Source organism: Mirounga angustirostris, unplaced genomic scaffold (genome assembly GCF_029215605.1).
Source record: "Mirounga angustirostris isolate CCGP_5_RB_7025 unplaced genomic scaffold, mMirAng1.0.hap1 SCAF_12, whole genome shotgun sequence".
NCBI lineage: Eukaryota > Metazoa > Chordata > Mammalia > Carnivora > Phocidae > Mirounga > Mirounga angustirostris.
This window is the reverse complement of record NW_026991720.1, coordinates 103,724,563-103,740,711: the sequence shown is the minus strand read 5'-3', so window position 1 is coordinate 103,740,711 and position 16,149 is coordinate 103,724,563. Positions and strand designations below refer to the sequence as shown.

The following is a 16,149-nucleotide window of genomic DNA, read 5'->3' as shown; positions in this document are numbered from 1 at the left end:
GATAAAGCGTTAGTATCTGAAATATATAAAGAACTTAACACAACTCAACACACACACAAAAAAACAAATAATCCAATTAAAAAAGGACAGTGGATGGGGCGCCTGGGTGGCTCAGTCATTAAGCATCTGCCTTTGGCTCAGGTAATGATCCCAGGGTCCTGGGATCGAGCCCCGCATCGGGCTCCCTGCTCCACGGGAAGCCTGCTTCTCCCTCTACCACTCTCCTTGCTTGTGTTCCCTCTCTCGCTGTGTCTGTCTCTCTGTCAAATAAATAAAATAAAATCTTAAAAAAAAAAAATGGGCAGTGGACCCGAACAGACATTTCTCCAAAGAAGACATCCAGATGGCCGACAGACACATGAAAAGATGCTCCACATCACTCGTCATCAGGGAAATGCAAATCCAAACCACAATGAAATATCACCTCACGCCTGTCAGAATGGCTAAAATTGAAAAGACAAGAAACAACAGGTGTTGGTGAGGATGTGGAGAAAAGAGACCCCCACCCCCCGCCCTGTGCACTGTTGGTGGGAATGCAAGCTGGTGCAGCCATTCTGGAAAACAGTATGGAGGTTCCTCAAAAAATTAAACATAGAGGGGCGCCTGGGTGGCTCAAGTCGTTAAGCGTCTGCCTTCGGCTCAGGTCATGATCCCTGGGTCCTGGGATCAAGCCCCACGTCGGGCTCCCTGCTCCGCGGGATGCCTGCTTCTCCCTCTCCCATTCCCCCTACATGTGTTCCCTCTCTCACTGTGTCTCTCTCTGTCAAATAAATAAAATCTTAAAAAAAAAAAAAAAATTAAACATAGAAATATCATACAATCCAACAGTTCTGCTACTGGGTATTTACCCAAAAAACAAACATACTAATTTGAAAAGATACATGCACCCCTATGTTTTTGTAGCATTCTTTACAATCGCCAAGCTATGGAAGCAGCCCAAAAGTCCACCGGTAGCTGAATGGATAAAGACGGTGTGGAATATTACTCAGCCATCAAGAAAGAATGAGATCTTGCCATTGGTAACAACATGGGTGGACCTAGGTGTTACGCTACGTGAAATAAGTCGTTCAGAGAAAACAAATACCATATGATTTCTCTTATATGTGAAATTTAAAATAAATAAATAAATAAATAAATAAACAGACTCAAAGAGAACTATCTGGTTGTTGCCAGAAAGTAGGGGGGTAGGGAAGGGGATTAAATGGTACAAATGTGTAGTTATTTAAAAAAGGGGGGGCGCCTGGGTGGCTCAGTCAGTTAAGCGTCTGCCTTCAGCTCAGATCATGATCCCAGGGTCCTGAGATCGAGCCCCACATTGGGCTCCCTGCTCAGCGAGAAGCCTGCTTCTCCCTCTCCCGCTCCCCCTGCTTGTGTTCCCTCTCTCGCTGTGTCTCTCTCTGTCAAATAAATAAATAAAATCTTTAAAAAATAATAAAAATTAAAATTAAAAAATTTTTTTGGGCTCCTGAGTGGCTCAGTCGGTTAAGCGACTGCCTTCGGCTCAGGTCATGATCCTGGAGTCCCGGGATCGAGTCCCGCATCGGGCTCCCTGCTCGGCAGGGAGTCTGCTTCTCCCTCTGACCCTCCTCCCTCTCATGCTCTCTGTATCTCATTCTCTCTCTCAAATAAATAAATAAAATCTTTAAAAAATAAAAATAAAAATAAATTAAATTAAAAAAATTTTTTATGAAAGACACTGGGATGCCATATACAGTCTGGGGGCTACAGACACTAATATGTAACCACTCTGTATGGTGACAGACAGTATCCAGATGTGTAACACTGCTCTCTTTGTAACGTACATAAATTCTGAAACACTGTGTTGTCTGCCTGACACTAATATAATATTGGATGTCAACTATACTTTATAAGAAAAAGAACTCAGTAAACGTAAAAAAAGAAAAGAAAAGAGCCCCAGGGCTGGGTCTCCGGTCCCTGGGACACAGAGGTCACAGTGGAATGAGCAGGGGTGCACGTGTCTGAGGCGAGCCGCACAGGTCCGCGGGGGCAGGTGCAGAGAGGACTCGCTCCCTCCGATCCCTCCGGCCAGTGGGGCGGGTGACATCGCCTGCTGGTCTTCGACAAGGCCTCAGGCCAGCCGCGGCCCAAAGAGGAAGAGAAGCAGGGTTCCCCTGATGCTCTGGCCCCCACCGCCCACTGCTGCCTGCCCCTGCGGGGCCTCGGCATGCGCTGGGACCCCATGGGGCCTGGGGACTCCTCTCGGGACTTTCTGGAGACGGGAGACCAGCCGGGCAGTGACAGCGCTCAGGGACCCAAGGAAGAGACCACCGCGGAGGGGCAGACCCCTGGCAGCCCTCCCTGCGACATCCAGTCCACCCCCGCCAGCAAGCCAGTGGACCCTGCTGCCCCCTTCCTGCAGCGTGGTGACAGTGACGAGCCCCTGGGGCACAGCCGGCGCTCGGTCAGTGTCAGGTGCATGAAAGCGATAAGCAAGGGAGGGAATGTGCAAACGACAGCTGCCTGTTCTGGGCCACGCGCCACATCCTCATCAGGCTGGGACCAGAAGAGTGCATTCGGGAAACAGAGGCAGGTGATGGAGTCACACCTCGGCCCTCCAGAGGGTCGCTGCCCATTTAGAGAAGGGCCAAACGGGCCAGTGGACGGGCAGAGACCACGTGACCCTCAAGCACGGTCAGCCTCCTGCTGTCACCTGGCCCATCCCTTCTCCCAACAGCGAACGGTGGGTTTCTGGCACCACGCCTACCATGACGCGGATGGAAACACCCCTCCAGAATTTGGACTGTTTTTGTGGGTTTTTTAAATGCACTCAGTCCCAAAGAAAGACTTTGTGAACGTGATCTTGGACCGGCGGGAAAGAAAGCCGATAAGTGGGACGGGAGACTCGTCCCCACAGGGGTCTGCTGGGTGCCCAGCACTTTTCCAAGAACAAAACCCTCATTTAAATATTAGACAAGAGATTACACATCCTGGTGAGTCTGCATCAACACTGGATCCATTTTGAGCGGAAGACAAAGGAAATAATTCTTGCCATTTTTACAGTGTGGGCTGCAAGGAAACCCCACCACTCGCTCTGTCCAAAGAGAACATTCTTTTGTGCATCGAGCAGAGGACAGTGTTCACCGCTCTCGTCAGGGAGCCTGCCTGGATTCCGAGCGGGCACTTACTGGCAACTTTCCATAACAGGACAACTTGAAATGTGGCTGTTTTCCAAGAAATTAACAGTGGGCTAGATTCTCAAGTCTGAGAGAAGCGTCAACGGGCCTCGCCTGGAAGTTAATGGAGTAAATTGCAGAGAGAACCTTCCAGAAAAAGGGAAGTGGTGGGGCTGGAAAACTTACTGAAACCCTGAGGAAACATGCGAGCATGTCCCTCTCTCCCAGTGAGGAATCAGCTTCTAGAATGTTCCCATCCGGGGGTGGGACCGTGTCCTTGGTTTGTGATGCGTGCGGGATGGGCTGTGGATGCGGGGGCGACACAGAGGCTCCAGGGACCAAGTGACCTGAAAGCTCTTATGTTACAGAAATGAAAGCAGCAGGCTTTGTTCTTGTCCTTGGAAGAGCTCAGATTTGAGGGGAGAGAGACTCCCGACCCCAGAGGGCATCAGGAAGGGCACAGGGGGCTGTGGCGATGGGGACACAGCCCACCCCCTTCCCAGTTTCATGTCGGGGGAGGTCGGGGCTGGACTGGAGGGAAATGCTTTGTTTGGACTGAGGCTCCTCCTAAGGCTGAAGTAGCTGAAGAATAACAAGGAAGGAAAATGACAGCTGGTGGGTCCCCAGGAAACCCCCAGTGCACACCGTCACCAGGGAGCGTCCTCAGGCCCCACCCACCCCCCCTCCCACGTGTTCAGCGACGCCTCAGAGGGCGTCCTCTGTGCTCGGCACGGGACACGGACATGCGAATGTCCTCAAAGCACACAGGTCTGACACCAGGCCGAACACAGCAGAAATAACAGGCTCGGACAAATGGAAGGCAGGCAGTTAGCCCCGCACTCCATGCAGAGCAAACCAGCGGCCAAAGGCTCCGACATCCGACAGCTCCAGCCCGGTGACCCAGCCCCAGCTTGGCACCAAACACGGGACGCTGGGCCTGTCGGGGCCCCCACTGAACGCCCTGGGCTGCAGAGCTGAGCTCAGCCCCGCAGGTCCTAGCCAGACAATGACCAAGAGTGCGGGTCACAGAGCCTCAGGGGGCCACAGTCGGCTGGACTGCGGCTCCAGGGCCCCCCGTCCTGCCGCACGCGGCCGGCTACGGCTTCCTGTGCCCCCTGCACGTGCTGAGCCTGGGACCGGCGCAGACAGAAGAGCCAAACCCGTGTGTGAAAAAGCAGGCCCTGGCGGGAGACGCAGACCCTGGGGCAGGACGGCCCCGCCCAGCCACCGAGGGCCGAGGCTGCACACACGTCCCCGTGGGCCTGGCGCTAAATCACAAAGGCCTGCAAACAGCCCCCCAGAGCTGCAGCGGACGTGTTCGTCCCCGGAGGAAGCTCTGACAAAGTCGGCCCCGTGGTGGCCGGGCGCTCGCTCCCACCTGGCGGGGAGGAGGACGTGGGCACGCGCGGGGGCGGGGTGAGGACAGTGGTCAGTGTGGGGACAGCATCCCGGGCCGGCACCTCCAGCAACAGCTGAAATGCTATGAAAGCAAACTGTGCCCTTCCGGGTGACCTGTACCTCGGGCCTTCCTAGGTACACGGGGTGGGGAGGGGTGAGGACAAGAGAAATCAATTCTGTCGCTGCCCCAATCTCATGCGAATGTCTCCTCCCGTTAAAATCGCAGCCTGGCAGGTGGGCCACCAGCAGGCGCTCGTCCACCCTCCCTCCTATGCGGCTGCACTACTCACTCGGGGACGTTCCGGGGCAGCTCCCCATCCATCCTAGAGCTCCCACAGGCCCGGGAGGTGGCCGCACCAGCCGCAGACCCCCTCCCCCGCCAACTGGTTACCCAGCATGGAGAGTGAAGGCTTTGACACCTGTCCTAGTTTAACAAGCAGATGCCCCTTCCTGTGCCTTCTTACCCCTCCCCCTGCCCCAGAGACACACCAGGACGCTCCTGCCTGGGGCCTCTGCCCACAGTCCCTCCACCTGAGGGCTCTGTCCCCAGAGCCCCCAGGACTTCCTCCCTCCCCAGCTTCAGTCCAACTCGGAGATCCAACTTCAAGCCCTTTGAAAGAAGGCGCACAGGCCCAGGCTTTAGAGAGCCCCGTGCCGGGGCCTGAAGCCTGCCTGGCCTCGGAAGCTTCCATCATCGGACCGGCCTGTAGCCTGTAAGAACCCCTTCCGCATCCCCCAAGCCTGACCGATGCTGCAGATGCCCGCGTTGGAAAAGATGCCGCTAAGTCTGGTCCAACTGGGAAGTGGCGTGGGGCGAGGGCCTGCTTCTTGGCATTCCTGACGTGAGGCTGTGAACACATTCTTGGAGGATAAAAATTAACCAGCGACCACCAGGCTGGGGCCCCTTGCTCCCAGGGCGGCCACCGCCCCCCCCCACCCACTCCCCCATAGGTCCTGCACACCAGTCAGGAGGGCTGCCTCCCCCCACCCCTTCCCAGGCACGGGACGCTCATCACCACCACACGGAGGACAGACCAACGCAGGGCCCAGGTCCGTGTTCCCTCCGAAAAGCCGCTCAGGGAACTCTGGGTAACTGCACTCATAGATCATAGGCTCTGGCACACAGTTCCCAGACTGAACTATTTATCCAAATTAAAACCATTCTCCAGAAACAAAATCAGATCCTTTTAATTGAAAATAAAACCAAGCAACCCTGAAGGCTCTTTTTTTCTTTTTAAATGAAAGACATTCTTCCTGCTTTCTCATTCCATTAATCACAGAGTTTACACGATCTGTCAAAATAGCTCAGTAAGAAGCCTCCCTCTTCCTTCGCCTGCAGGCCTGGTTTTTAGCCTGTGGGCGCCGGCATTCAGGGACACCGGTGGACCCCGAGAGGCTCCAATGAGCACTGGTTTCTCCAATGCAATATGTGGGGGGACTTCCAAAAGTCTTGTCCCCTCCTGGGTGACACCCAAAAGGAGCAAAAGCAGGGGTCAAAACAGATACCCGTGCATCCTTGTTCCCAGCGGCATTACTCACGACAGCCAACTGAGGGAAGAGCCCAAGTGTCCAACCACGGACACACAAATCGCTGTCCGTCCATGCAATGGAATACTATCCAGCCTTTAAATGGGAGGACATGCTGACACCTGTCACGGGACAGATGAAGCTGGAGGATGTGAGTGGAATAAGGCAGTCACAAAAAAGACACAAAAAAGACAAAGACTGTGTGATCCTACTTCTATGAGGTCCCTGGAGGACCCACACTCATGGAGCCAGAGAGCTGGGGGCTGGGGACGGGGGCTGGGCGTGGGGGAGGAGAGAGTTTTCCTTTCACGAGACAAAAAGGGATCCAGGGATGGATGGTGGCATTGCACGACGAGAATGTGCTTAGGAGGGGCGCCTGGGTGGCTCAGATGGTTAAGCGTCTGCCTTCGGCTCAGGTCATGATCCCGGGGTCCTGGGATCGAGCCCCGCATCGGGCTCCCTGCTCAGCGGGAAGCCTGCTTCTCCCTCTCCCGCTCCCCCTGCTTGTGTTCCCTCTCTCGCTGTCTCTCTCTCTGTCAAATAAATAAAATCTTTAAAAAAAAAAAGAAAGAAAATAGTTAAAATGGAAACTGTTATGTTCTATGCATTTTACCACAATAAAAAAAAAAAGTTTGTGTTCTTTGACCTCTCGGCCAGACTTGGAAGTCCTTCCAGGAACATGACCAGCCAGAGTCTTGCTCAAGAACCTCCGTGCAAGGGTGCACACAGGTGACACGGGGCACAACTGGTCATCACGTCCACTACCGCGCGTCCACTCCTGGGGCGCCGTGCAGCCATCGACCCCCACGCCCATGCAGAGGTGGTTACAGGTGGGGACACGCTGTCACTGCCCTGTTGGTGCTGAAATGCCGGGCACAGAGTGGCACGCGGGATCTCGGCACAGTCAACTCAAAAAGCACGGCTGGTACGCGGCATCATTTCTCCGAGTCTACAGCCGGCAGAGAGCACAGGAAAATGGTTTTGCAGGAAAAGACTCAAAACTCAGCTTAAGAAGCTCAGACCTCCATTACCCGGGAAGCTTCTCCTACCCCTGAGCAGTATAGATGACAAGTGCCCCTCCCCTCGTGGGCCCCGGGACAGGAGGAAATGCCCCTCCGGCCTCGCTCAGCAACCCCCCCAGTGGAGACAGCACAGATAGGCCCCCTGCCCTCACCCCCGCCCACCACCCACCGGGCGCTTCAGATCTTTTAGTGATGAACTGGAAACACACCTGTCCTGGCTCAGCAGGACAAAGGTGCCCCACCACCTCCTCCGGTTATCACAGGGCTGGCCCCCGTGGGGGATCAGATAGCGCCTCCAAGAATGAGGAAGTGGTGTTCCAGCAGGAGACCCCGGGGCTGTGGACATTCAGCAGGACCAGAGTCCGCAGTGGCCAGGGAGGGACACCCCAGCGCCACGAGTCACACACAACAGCCCCGTGGGGCCTGCCGGGGTGAGTCCCGCGAGGGGCAGCGAGGCCCCAGGCTGCAGGTGGGAAACCCCAAGGACACTCACGGCGACAAAGGGCGGCTTTTCCCCAAGCCTGTGGCCGCCAGAGCCCACTCTTTCCTCCCAGCGGGCTGCCTGAACCGCGCCTTTGATCTGCGTCCAAAATCACCAGTGGGGAGGGAGTGAGCCTCCCGAAACCCCTGAGAGGTGATGAATTAGGAGGGAGGAAGGCCAGGACCGAGTCAATGGAGCCCTTTTGTTCCGGGAGCCAGCACCGCGGCCCCAGCTCCGGGAGGAATGTGCACAGAACGCAGACGCCCCGCTAATGGCCCGGCCCGGCCCCAGGGCGCCTCGCTGGCCGGCCAGATGTGGGCCGGCCCCTCTCCCGATGAGTGACACGCGGCACCCTGCAGCTGTGGGCCACCGGCGGGAGCGGGGTCCTGACTCGGGCAGGCCTCCCCTGCAAGCAGCCACCGGTGGCAGCACAGGCCTGGGGCCGCGCCCCAGAGCACTTGCCTGCCCCCATGGCTCGGAGCTACTCGTCACTCTCGGGTCTTCCAAACCTCAGGGAGTGGTTGCACGGCTGGCGGCCAGTCTCCTCAAGTCTGTGCTGAAATGCCACCCGGGCACACCCGGCCGCTGCCTCTGGGCACCGCGAGTGCCGCCGAGACCCTCAGCGGCCTGGCCGGTGCCCGCGGGCGCAGCGTGGAATGGTGCCCGCGGGCGCAGCCGGGCCCCGGGGAGGGCTGTGAACCAGCTGCTCCCCCCTCGGGAAGCTGGAACAGGGTCCCACAGACGTCTCCTAACGCTGAAGAACAAAGCCGGGGCTGCAACGGGTACGGAGCATAACCATCTCTCCAGAGCAGAGGAAGAAGAAGGCGGGAGCCCCCCACGTGCCACAATGAGAGCTCAGGGAGGAAGGAAGAGAGGAGCAGAGAGAGACACAGCCTCCCTGTCCGAGGAAGCAGCTGCAGAGGGAGCCCTGCCAACGGGGGTCACCTCGCCAGCCCCTCACGGGGAACCGTGGGGACCCCTGGACTCGGGAAGAAGTCCCAGTACTGCAGATGGGCCTGGGTTCCAATCCAGGAGGCCCCCCGCACCACGCCACGCCATCCACTCACAGGCTTCGGCCCCTGGTGGCCAAGGCAGGACAGGCTCTGTCCCCAGACCCACCAGCCCCATGACACGGGGAAGCTAGTTAAGCTCGCCGAGTCTCAGGGCCCAATGCTGGAAAATACAGACAAAAACCACGCCTTGCGAGGCTGGGCGAAGATCAGATCCTGTCCAGCAAGTGCCCCGCGTCGGTGAGCACAGCTGTGCATTCAAAAGGAGTTATTCTTGCAAGGTCACTAGGCTGGGTTCAGGGGGAAGCTCGCGGGGGTGGGGAGGGGGCCAGGCTTCCTGCCCAGCCCAGGAACGCCTTGGGAAGGCTTCTCTCCCGGAGCTGGTGGCCGCGAGGAACACCTCCCTTCCCTGATCAGAGAATGCTCCACCGGAGGGAATTTTCCTGATTACTGACCAAGACTCCTTAAACATAAATTTGTCATTAATTTAGCCCACTCGGGACAAAATTTATTAATACCACATCACCACCTTCTTTTTTAAAAAATTAACGTAACTCTTTTCAAAATGTGTAGGGGTCATCATGGATGACCCTCATCCCCTCAGTGACACAGGGGGGCACTACGGCGGCTTCTAAGGTTGGCCCCAGGTGGTGGTCATCCTTGCTTTCACTGGCCTCCTCCTTCCCATTCAGCACAGGCAGCCCCCCCAGGAGGGGGGGTTTCCAGAACAGTCCGCAGGGCTGCACCAGCCCCAGACCCACAGCCGAGACCCAGACGTCCCCGAGTGCACAAGGAGAGGGACAGCACGATCTGCCTGCAGGAGGGCCCGCCTCATGGACCCACGCGCAGACGTGGGCGTTCACCAAACACTGTCCCCATAGGCAGGGTCCCACAGGAAGCTCCAGAAACCTGGAGAGTCACGTTTCCTGCTTTTACAGGAAAGGAACAGACATCAAGAAGTAACTGTTCCTAGCCTGAACAGTTGTGGGGCGCGATGACCCAGCCCTTAGTTCTAAGGACTCAGCGCAGTAGAACAGATTCCTAACATTTCCCGCACCTAAGAGGAGCCAAGTCCCCTTCAGCAGCACTTTGATGGAAGCGATCTTGAATGCGGGGGGGGGGGGGGGGGGGAGCAGTATGGCAACAATGCCTTTGTGCAGTGGCCTCTTCTTGCCTTTTTGCCTCCTTCCCAGGCCTTTTTTTTTTTAACCCCCCCCCCCCCATCAGCAACATCCCCTGCGGGAACATATTTCATCCTGTAACCTTTAGCTCCCAGGGTCTCATTTGTAAGTTGCTCCATCTGAAACCATTAGGTGCCAAAGCTACACTTGGAAAAGTAGTCAGTTGCATCCAGGAGCACACAGTTCCCAGCAGCTACTACTTTTTCTGCTTTCTCAGAGCTTTGCAAAGAATCCCTCCACTGCCACTATGAGCTTTGGCATCTCAGCTGAGAAATCTGCTGTCAGAATATGCATCCATTCGGTCAGGCGTGCCGGGCCCCTGGGCTGCGCCACCCTGTTTCATCAACTTGGACAAGACACCTAGCCTGTTCTTTGCCTCCGTTTGCACACCCGTAAAATGGGGCAAAATCGCAGCTCCCTCTGAAGAAATGCAAAAGGAACGCATGCAAAGCATTTAGCACAAGCAAACACTCAAGAAGAACGTGCTCTTACTGCACTATACTTTGAGGTCACCATTCCTTTGCAAGATTGCAAAGTAAGTTACTATTACTTTGTCTCTGAGGTCAGGAGTCTGGCCTCCTGTCGGTTCCCAGTCAGCAACCAGTGCACAAAGGTCCCCTCATTCCCTGCAGCAGGGCCCTGCTCCTTCCACCCACCAGCTGCAGAGACTCCGGGGCCTCTCCCGGGCCCCTCCAGGCCTCTCCACAGAAACGCCTTTCTTAATACTTGTTGATTGATTTGCAAATATAACCTCCCCGGCCCTAAAGAGGGGAGAATCACAGGACAGCAAATCTCTTTCAAAGGGCCAAGAAGTACCGCATTTCAAAGACAGCAATGGGCACACAGCAAACACACCACAATGTCCAAACGGCTGGTTCTGAAGGCCGTTTCATCAGGCACTGAGGTATTAATGCAGTAGTCATATTAATGCAATGAATGCAATGAAAACTTGCACGTTCCTGTTCTCGGTATATTTTTAGAGTCTTGGAGGCTCAAGCATTCGTGTCACAGGGAGTGAAACCCCCAGAAAGTCAAAGTGTGTGAAGGCCTGGGACCCCCGCCTCGGGATGGGGGCTTTGGGTAAGTAGGCAGTGACCACCCGCGACAGTGCTCCCTGCTGGCCCCACACATCCCAGGGCGCTGGTATTAACCACCGTGGAGAGTGGGGGTCACCCTCTAGCGCTGTCTGAAGAATCGAGGGCAGCTCTGCAGTCCCTTCCCGCCACACACTGATCTTCGTATCACTTGGAGCAAAGCCCCAGAGCCCTTGTCAGGCCGCGGTGCCCACCCGCACGCAGACCCCCGCCCGCGCCCTGCGCGCCCGGACCCTCCCCCCCGGCGGCTTGTCAGCGACCGCGCCGGCGGGCCGGGGGCACGTGCCACAGGTGGCGCGGGGCCCGCGGATCCCGCTCCTTCGGAAGGAGGGAGCGCCCGGGGACACCCCCCCTCCCGCCCAGCACGGGGACGGGGACGGAGCCCGTTCGCCGAGATCAAAGAGGGCCCCGAGCTCGGCTCTCCGCCCCGCAGTCTCGGGACGCGTCCCAGAGAGCGAAGTCCGCCGGGCGCCGCCGCGCGGTGCCGCTCCGGCCGCGCCTCCGGACCCGGACCCGGACCCGGACCCGGACTCCGGATCCGCGCCGCCGGCCCCGCGCCGGGTCCCCGGACCCCGGGCCGGCTCGCTCCCGCGCGCGCCCCGAGCCCCTCCCTGCGCCCGGCGCGCATTCGCGGGCGCCGGCCCGAAACAAAGCGGGCGGCGGTGCGGCCCCGTACCTGGGCGAGCGGCGCGTCCGGCGGGGCGATGGCCGCAGCAGGCCGGGCGCCGAGCAGCGCAGCAGCGCGCGGGCGGGCCGTCCTCCTGGCTCGCCGCCGCGCCCGCCGCAGGGCCCCCTCGAGGCGGCGCGGGCAATCGCCACCGCCGCGCCCGGCCGCCGGTCACCTGGCCTCAGCGCGCAGCCCTGCGCGCGCCGGGCGGGCCCGCCCCGCCGTGCGCCCCCGTGCGCCCCCGGGACCTCCCCGCCGGCCCGGAGGGACCGCCAGATGGTGACTCACCCGGCGGCCCCTGCGCCGAGAGTTCCCGCGCCGCAAGTCGGGGGCGGAGGGAGGCTGCAGTCCTGACCCCTGCAAAACCGGTTGTTCATTCGTTCTCTCACTCACTCGTTCGTTCATTCATTCATTCCGCGCTGTAATTACTGTGCTCTTGGGACCCGGGCCTCGCTCCCCGCCTGTAGCTTACACTCGTAGCAGGGTCCTGCAGACATAAAGCAGCACAGCCATGAAGGGCAAAGCGCAAGATGCTTTAGAAGTCTCTGGAAGGTCCGGCCAATGGAGGGAGGGCTCGGGGAAGACTTTATTCTTAAAATGAGCCAGGAGAAACCAGCAGGATTTAGGCTGTCCAGGAGCATTTAGGAGAGCAGGTCCCAGGCCAGAGGGATCCTCAGGGGAGGAGAGGCAGAGAAAGTCCAGCATCCCCCAAGACCCAAACATCCCCACAGACAGTCTCTCAGCCTCTGTTTTCCCATTAGTGAAATCCGGGAAATGGGCAGCACCCTCCGAAGATCCCCTTGGGAAACACACAGCCTTCTGCAGAATTAGAAATGCTGTTCCTCATAGGCAAAAGAACGGTGTCAACAAGAGTGTGCGGGAAGCCCCGCACATGAGGAAAGCACGTGTGAGAACACACCCACCCTACATCCTTCAGAAGAGAGACAGAGGTTGTATCCGCCACTGGGACCAAATTCTCTTAGAATCCCACCTGGGGAGGGCTGCACACATCTTAAGGTGCAGTTACCAGGAACTGCCCCTGATTGGGGATGGACACCCAAACCTACCCGGGCCCTCCTGTCCTGCCTTGTGGGGACCTTCTTCGGTTCATCACTGAGAGCGGAGGTTGAACCCCGCTCCAATCGCACTCCTACCCTGCAAGGCCTCTTGGAAAGACCAGCAACCCCTGCCTTGCTCTAGAGGGTAGCATGATTTCTCAAGAGGTCAAAAGCCATGACTCTCTTCCTCAGACGGAGCTGGGCATTCATTCCCTGAGGCAAATGCTTCCAGAGCACTCAGGAATAGAACAGACCCTTTTCCTGCCCTCCAGGAGACCCCAGACCAACAGCCCGCAGGACAAGGCAAGGGGTACCAGAAAAGGAGTCTCAGCGGAAGAGGGACCCCTAAATGGGGCGGAGGCTGGTGTTATTACAATCCTCTTTGCACCCATACGGAAACAAGCTGAAATTGTAGGTAACCTGCCCAAGGTCCCCCAGCTGTTCAGCAACAGAACACGATAAAGATCCAGAACCATCAGGCCAACAAGCTCCTCGTAACTTTCTCCCACACTGCCCTGTCCTGCCCATCCATCCGGCACGGTTGTGCCGACTTGTCTCTTTGCTGGAACATCGCAGGGCCAAGCACATTTATCCATCCTGTGTCTCAGGCTCTGTCGCAATGTCCAGGTCCCTGCTGGCTGAACGACTAAGTGAACTTGAACTTCAGAAGATACCAGGACGTCCACCTGCAGGGGCAAGGCCCATAAGCTTGCCCATGATTGCACGGCTGGGAAGCTGGGGGTCTCGCCCCTGCCAGGCAGCCTCTCGTAAAATCTCTGTCCTCAAATTGCTCTCCCTCAAAGCCAAACGGTCCCACCTGCCCCTTGCCAGTTGGCCGGCCCCAACCACCCCCTTGTTTCTGGGACTGTGGACACTTGGAGGCTTATTGAGACAGTGTCTGTCCTCATACATCCCTCCGCAGAGCCCGAGAAGGGAGGCACACTGGACCTGGTGTTCTTGTGCATCCTCCGTTAGCCCGAGCAGTTGGCTCCCTGATCCACCGAAGTGCAGATGCCCACGCCTGCCCAGAGGCTGGCGCGGGGGGCCTTCCCAGGTCCAGGAACTCCCACTTCCCAGCCCACAACTTTGAGTTTCCAAGAACTTGAACAGCAAGGCATGTTGCAATTATCTGAAAAAGGGACACGCATTTTTTCCATCCTTACCCATCCAAAAATATCTCAAATCTGAAAACAAAAGTCTCAGACCGAAACGGCCACTCCCTTCCCAGCCCTGCAGACGGGGCAGGCGCGGGTCTGGCCAGGGGCTTGCCGCATCTCCAGTGCCCAGAGCTCCTCTTGTTCCTTCCCACAGGAGTTCTGAAAAAACTTTCTGGAAGCTTGTTGTTGCCATGAAGATGGACTTGGCCACCGCCGAAGTCTGACTCTTCAGTATCCCTGGGTCAAAGGCAGCATGTGGGCAATGATGTGGATAATTTTCTGATTTCCTTGCCCTGAAAAGTAACATTTTCCAGAGAGCCACTGGAAGGGGCAGCAGGAAGGAGGACATGGGATGCACTTACCCATGGTGCTGTGGCCAGAGCAGGACCACAAGCCGGTGTGATGCACTTAGGTACCGTGCTCCTCTAGAGCTTGCTGGGACAGGGCCCCCTCCCCTCCCTATGCTTCTCCCCCCAAACACACAAATCTACAGCCACAGCCCAGCACCTCGACTTTTCTGTTCCCCGGAGCCTTTCCCGAACCCGTGGAACCTTGGTACCCTCTCTGCCAAAATGCACGCCCACACCATCTTCTGCAGCCACGGCCCTGGGAGCCCCCGACCTGTGTCACTGCTGGAGCCACGGACGTGGGCTCTGAGGTAGATCTGAGCAGGGTCATACCCCGGGAGGAGGGAGGGAGGCAGGCCAAGTGGGTGCCGGCGCTGGGAGCTGTCCTGGAGCACATGGGTCAGTCTCGGGTGTGGGCCACCCCGGGAAGGCCACCCTTTGCCCCTGAGGCCATCCCCAAAGGAAGCTGACAGCCCGGGGCCATCTCCCAGCAGCCTGGCCAGCAAGTGTCCATTGAAGGGATCTGGACGGTTATTACAGGGACCTCGAGGTCCCACTGGGCTGCTTTGTCCCAGAGCTGGGATCATCTCCAGAATGACTCCCCGGCTCTCAGTTGTCCTGCCCTGGTTAGAACGGAAGGGTAGCTGCCCCTGCCCCACGAGCAGCCTCCCTAGCGAATCCAGCTGGGCTCCATCCTGCAGGCGGCCGGGACTGCTCTCCCTCCTGATGGCCCCTCCCTGGGTGGCACTTAGGAGACCCGAGGCAAAGAGCACGAGGACAAACAGGACCACGGCCGAGGGGAAAGAAAGCCGCCACAGGGCGGACTGGCTTGGGACACCTGGGGCCCGTCATTGAAGCCCTGACGGCTGGGTGTTCTGTTCCTGCAGCCAAACGCATTCCTAGTGGGATCAGGGCTCAGGAACCTACCTGCTGGGGCTTCCAGAGAGGTCTGAGCCAAGGGGTGATAACTGGCGCCACCCGAAGGAGGAGCTTCTTGGCAGGTCTGGAGCAGGTGGGCGTGGCCTCCTCCCCCCATCCCACCTCCCTTGGCCTGGAGGACCAGCACCTCGTCCTCCCGCCCCGCAGGTGCAGAGCCCACCTGTCCTGAGCTCACATGTCCAGGCAGCCCCACCGAAGGAGAACCGCAGTGGTCCTTGGTGCTCCTGCCTGCCTTCTCCCTGGTTATGTCTTTGCCTCCCCGGTCGCTGAGTGCATGGACCTCAGCGAGTCTTCAGGGAGGGTGAGTGTTGAATAAATGGGTGATCCTGGAAGAATGAACAACTCTGAGGGGTCCAGAACGTCCAGGAGAGCTAAGTGACATTTAGTCCAGTGCCCTGAGGGGTGAAACATGCTCTCCACACCTTCGAGAATGTATGGACTCCACCCTCCGTGTTCAGAAGAGGGTCCCAAAGTGGGAGAAGGCAAAGGTGCCTCAGGGAGCCTCAGGCCCAGCTCCCAGTCCAGAGAGCTGAGGTGACTGCCTGCGGTCACACACAAGCCGGCAGCCTTCCTGTGGAATGCACTTGACCCTTTATTTAAAATGACACTGGAGGGGCGCCTGGGTGGCTCAGCCGGTTCCACGTCGACTCTTGATTTCGGCTCAGGTCATGATCTCAGGGCCGCGAGATGAAGCCTCACATCGGGCTTCGCGCTGGGCTCGGAGCCTACTTGAGATTCCCTCTCTCCCTCCCCCTCTGCCCCTCACCACCTGCGCTTGATCGCTCTTTCTCTTAAAAAAAAAAAAAAAAAAAAGTTTAAAATAAAACGCCCCTGGAGAAGACCTGGAAGGAGTGACCCCAGTGACAATGAGCAAAGCCAGCCCCTGGGCGCCCTTGCTAATCCTGCTCCCCACTGAGAGGAGCCAGGGCCTCTGGGAGAGGCTGCGGTTCTGGGTCCGGGAAGGAAACCCATGCGCTGAGCCTGGAGCACCATGTAGGGCCAGAGAGTGAGGCCGTGCTCAGAGCACAAAAAGCTTGAGGCAGTGGGAGGGACACGGCCCCCAACATGAAAGAGCTCTCGGTGGCCAAACCTGGAGCAATTTGAGCAACAATATAAACAGAGCTTTGGGTTATA

General features: G+C 57.8%; 1 protein-coding gene across 3 annotated transcripts in view; it reads right to left on the bottom strand.

Annotated features, from left to right (window-relative positions):
* TNS3 (tensin 3) overlaps positions 1-11,676 on the bottom strand; it is a 214,654-nt gene extending 202,978 nt beyond the window's left edge. For all 3 annotated transcript variants that reach the window (XM_064575503.1, XM_064575508.1, XM_064575504.1), the window contains exon 1: positions 11,524-11,676. The gene's annotated coding sequence lies outside the window, so the exon portion shown is untranslated. The remainder of the gene's footprint in view (positions 1-11,523) is intronic.
* Positions 11,677-16,149: the final 4,473 nt, after the last annotated feature.